Raw genomic sequence first — 5538 nt, 5'->3', positions numbered from 1 at the left:
TGATCTAAACATTATACAAAGTACTCCAGTGCTTACATATCATATGATATCCCCCATCATATGTGCTATTTTCTGTTTTTATGCATCAGTTAAAAATACATTTAATTTAAATTTTAAAAATCATCATAATAAGTGAACATAGACCCCAGCCTTGGGCCTCTTTCCTCATCCCACCTCCTCTCGGGAGCTTTTACTAGACTTGAGATAAGGCGTCCTGTCTGACTCATCTTTCCACTCTCAGTTCCATCTTCCATTCAGCCATGTGCACAGCAGTTCTCAATAAATATTTGTTAGATTGATTTTTTATTTCAGAGTCTATTTAAATAGTTACGATAGTTCAATGAAGAGTTAAAATCAAACTGAAAATCCACAGGGGCAGCTTCATTCACAGTTCCCCCCCACACGTCCACAGCCTCCAATCCAGCTACGGGAGCAGCAGGGTTTAAAGGCAGAACTAGTCAGGTCTTCAGCTAGACTGTCCTCTAGCTTTGTGCAAACAGCCCCTAAAGAGGAGTTTTATTTGCAATTATTGAACCACGGAAGATGGGGACAGAAGAACAACAGTCAAGTTAGATTGCTGATGGAAAGCCCATGGTAATAGGAGAAAAGGAAAAGGAATGGGGCTGTCCTGGGACCCTTCAGTCCCAGGCGCTAATGGACTTCATTCCTTGGCAAGAAAGAGCAGCTGAGCTGATAAAAACGAGACCTCGAGCTCACGACAGTGGACTTAGGAGACCACCCTTGTGCACATAACCCCCGTGCTGTAGCTGTAGCAGTGCACCTGGGGCCATGGCATGTGGAAAAGAGGGTCCTGGTGAAGGAGCCCGGGAGGGGCGTTCCTGGCTGAGCCGTGGTCTTACATTGGCCCACTGGGTGCTCATCTGAGTTTTTAGGTAACCACTGAAACCCAACTTGATGGTTCTAGGGCCAGATCCCTACAGATGGGAGCCCAGTAGTATTCAAAGCCACGGTCCAATACTGGCTTCATCCATCTCAAAGAACATTCGGATCATTACAAGGCCCTGACCTGGGACCCAGGGTGCAGACTGGGGTCAGGGGAGAAAAATAGGTGCTGCACTATCCTTTTTTACATTGAGCCTTCTTTAGCACCTACTCCCAACATAGATGTCTATTTTCCTTTATAAAGAGTCTGGTGTTGGAGTCAAATTAATAATATTTGACATCCGTCAAGTATGCACTACATGGTAGGTACGATAACAAGCAATTTATATTATCTCATGTGATCTTGACAACATCCCTATGAGTAGATATTAGTCATGTTTTATAGGCAGGGAAACTGAGGTGCAAATAAATTTGACAAAGGTTACTGGCCAGTGAGAGAGATATGAAACCAGTTTCCCTGATTTCAGAGCCCAATTATGTTAGGAAAGATTGAAATAAATTATTTCTCCCCATCCTAAATTGCTCAGGTTACTGCAGGAGCCAATGGGGATTTCCGTTACTTAGAAATAGAAAGATGGAAAGTCTATTAGAGACCAAACCAAGACTTTCCCTTCACCATCAAAAATGAAAAATAACCCTAGTTCCTGGGATAAGTCAGTAGGATAATGAAAGTTTCTGTTGGAGAATAAAACTGAGGGAGCCATCTCATTACCAAACCAACCTCACATGCTCAGCTTGTCAGAGTACACTGGACTTCCAAGGGAAGACAAGGCTTCTCACATCTCCATAATGCATCATTCAATTTTCACTGAAGAATCTTCCCCTGGAATTACATAAAGAATAGAAATTGTTCAGATTTTCTGATTTGTATTCTGAGCACTTCCCTATATAAATCCAGGGGAAAAAAATTCACAAAGTGAACTTATATCATCTCCCCTTACACGGAAAGTCCCTGTGCTCTCTCTGCTTTGCCTGGGGAATTCGGCAGCATCTACAGCACTCATTTCATTACACACCTTGCAAGAGTCTCACAATGATAATCATTTAGAGCACCTCAGGTTAACACAATTCTTTTTTTTTTCCAAGTGCTTCTGGCCACCTGAGCTAGAGTGGTTCAGCCTTCAGCATATGACTGCTTTGGCTCCAACCAAACCTCTCCACCTTCCATTTACTAAGAACTGTCCTGCATCTATGCTGCTGCCTGAAAAGTAAGGTAAAAATGCAAGTCGAATCGCCCACTGCATAAAGATGGGAATTTGTACTTGTTCTATCACAAGCTTCAGAGAGAGAGAAATGAAGCACAGAACCAAGAAGCCATCACATATGCAGAGTAGTGGCCACCACAGAGCATAAGACCTCAGGACACCTGGCCAACTCTTTTAACCACAGCTCTTTTTACCCACTCCCCTTCCTGGTACCCCAAATCCCTCCACTAAGAATGCATGTGTTTCCATTAAGAATGAAAATGAATGCTAGCTGAACTTTTACTACACGGCAGATGTCTTCTGTTTCTCAAAACAGCTCAGCCAGGATTATGCTCTTCATCGTGTAAATGAGGAAGCTCGGATGCTCTGGTTTGTCCAGATTACATAGCTGGCAAACAGCTAAACCAGAATTTGATTGAACCTTTGAACTCCAGACTTTGGTTCCAGTGAACATATAGTTTCCATTGAGTTGCACACTATTGAGGAGTTATCAGTAACTTCACACTAGTGTAAATGAGTAAAAATCCAATCTTTTCTAAAGAAATACAATGAGATCCAACATGGTGGCATGGGAGAATGGAGAATGGAAATAAAGACTGTTCCTATGAACAATTCCCAGAGACCCTGAACAGATGGCTTCCTAGTGGCATAGGGTGAGAAGTGGGAATGTAAAGATTGGTCTGGATTCCAACTGAAGAACTCTCAGTAGAAAATGGTACCAGGAATGGGGTCTAAGTACAACTCCGGCCTTTTCACTAGAGCTGCACCTGATAAATAGAACATGAACATCACCTTGGAATCATTCTCTTCCCACACTCTCTAAGTCCAATTAGTCACCCCAAAACCAATTCTACGTTTCCACCTATGCTTCAAATTTCTCCACCCTAAAATAGCCCTTTTACGTAGTTTAGATCCTCACTGATTCCTGTCAGGCTCTCATTTCCTCTAAACCGTCTTATCAACTACAGAGAGAATAACTAGTATCTATAGAATTAAACTCAGGTTTCTTTTCCTTGCATAAAAAGTACATTATTATTTCACCCTCCTCACCACCCCAGTTTTCAAATTCATTTCACACCAGCTTTGCCCTCCTTGGGTATAATCTAGAGTTATGAAGATTCTTACTGTTCTGTCCAACGTGACAGGCTGTTTCAGGCCTATGACTTTCCAAACACACACTATTTTGCTTGTCTGAAATGCTCTTCACATCTACTTTTTAAAACTACTTTATTCAAATGTTATTGACATGCAAAAATCTGTATCTTTTTAGCAAATGTATCTTGATGAGTTTGGTGATAAGTATATACCCATGAAACCATCACCATAATCTAAGCCAAAACATATTTATCACCTTCAAAAGATTCCTCCCACGCTATTATTGTGTGTGTGTGTGTGTGTGTGTGTACACATGTATGATGGGAACAATTAACAAGATCCACCCTCTTAACAAATTATTAAGTATACGATATAGTATTGTTAACTATAGGCAGAAGGTCTCTAGGACTTATCATCTTGTATAACCAAAACTTTGTACCCCGTCTTAATATCTCCCCATTACTCTTCCCCCAATACAAGCCCTTGACAACTACCAGACTACTCTCTGCTTCTATGCATCCAGCTATTTTAGATTCCTCACATTAGTGGAATCATGTAGTTTTTGTCCTTCTGGTTGATTTATTTCCCTTAGTATAATGTCCCCCAGGTTCATCCATGTTGTTTCAAAAAGCAGGATTTTATTCCTTTTTGGAGCTGTATTCTATTCTATTATATGTATATACCACCTTTTCTTTATCCATTCATCCATTCATGGACATTTAGCTTGCTTCCACATCTTGGCTACTGGAAATAATGTGGCAATGAACATGAGAGCATAGATTATCTCTTCAAAATCTTTTGAAGAAATTTCTTTGCCTATGTCCAAATGTGAAATTGGTAAATCATTTGTATGGTTGTTTTGTTTTTAATTTTTTGAGATACCGCCATACTTTTTTGTGTAGTGGCTGTACCAATTCCCATCAACAGTGTACAAAGCTTCCCCTTTCCCCAAATCAGTATCAACATTTGCTATTTTGTGTTTTTGTTAAACAAATCCTTAGAGGGTGTGATAGTATCTCATTGTGATTTTGATTGGTATTTCCCTGATGATGTACACTATTTGACTTATCTGTTGCCTATCTGCATATCTTCTCTGGAGAAATATCTATTCAAGTGCTCACTTTGGCAGCACAAATACTAAAATTGGAACAATACACAGAGGATTAGCATGGCCCCTGCACAATGATGGCATGCAAGTTCGTGAAGCATTCCATATTTTTATACACTCTACTGTCATGTATATCTAAAGAACAGATTTTAGAAGATATATATTTTTTAAAAAAGAAATATCTCTTCAATTCCATTGCCTATTTTTTTAAATTTTTTTAGAGAGAGAGAGAGAGAATTTTTTTAATATTTATTTTTTTAGTTATTGGCAGACACAACATCTTTGTTTGTATGTGGTGCTGAAGATCGAACCCGGGCCGCACACATGCCAAGCAAGCACGCTACCACTTGAGCCACATCCCAGCCCAAACCATTGCCTATTTTTAATAGGATTATTTGGGGGTTTGGTTTTTTTGTTTGTTTGGTTAGTTTTTGGTTTGTTTGACTTGTTTTTGCTATTGAGTTGTAGAAACTCTTTACATATTTTAGGCATATAATTCTTTACATATTTATTAGACATATGTTTGTAAATATTTTCTCCCATTCTATTGATTGTGTTTTCACTTAATTGATTGTTTCCTTTGTGGTACAGAAACTTACCATTTTAATACAGACTTAACTATCTATTTTTGGCCTTTTTCTTGGTGTTGTTAGATATACATAGGGAATGTTTTGACATATTCTACATATATGGGGTGCAACCCATTACAATTTTTATTCTATTCTTGGGATTGAACATAGAGTTTCACTGGACATGTATTCATATATGAACATAGGAAAGTTATGTCTGACTCATTCTACTGTCTTTCCTATTCCCATCCCCCTTCCCCTCCCTACATTCCCCTTTGTCTAATCCAATGAATTTCTATACTTCTCCTTCCTACACTCCCTTGCTATGGGTGAGCATCCAGATATCAGAGAGAGCATTTAACCTTTAGTTTTTTTTTTTGGACTGGCTTATTTCACTTAGCATGATATTCTCCAGTTCCATCCATTTACCACCAAATGCCATAATTTCATTCTTCTTTATAACTGAGTAATATTCTATTATGTTGCCTGTGCTTTTGAAATCAAATTCACGAAATTGTAGCCAAACCCAATATCAAAAAGGTCTTCCCCATGTGTTTTCTTCTAGGAGTTTTATGATTTCACATCTTATGAGTAGGTCTTCAATGCATTTTAGTTGGTGTCGTGTGTGGTATAAGGATCCAGCTTCATACTTTGTGTG

The 5538-nt window shown here is 39.1% G+C and overlaps 1 non-coding gene across 1 annotated transcript; it reads left to right on the top strand.

Moving 5' to 3' along the window:
* The first annotated feature begins 4316 nt into the window (after positions 1–4316).
* Positions 4317–4423, top strand: LOC124093664 (U6 spliceosomal RNA). Its single transcript, XR_006852021.1, has one exon. It is a non-coding gene; the product is annotated as a U6 spliceosomal RNA (small nuclear RNA).
* Positions 4424–5538: the final 1115 nt, after the last annotated feature.

This window comes from Marmota monax, unplaced genomic scaffold (assembly GCF_021218885.2).
Source record: "Marmota monax isolate L192 unplaced genomic scaffold, Marmota_monax_Labrador192_F-V1.1 WCK01_AAM20220418_F8-fsc00035, whole genome shotgun sequence".
NCBI lineage: Eukaryota > Metazoa > Chordata > Mammalia > Rodentia > Sciuridae > Marmota > Marmota monax.
This window is presented reverse-complemented; position numbering and strand designations above follow the sequence as displayed.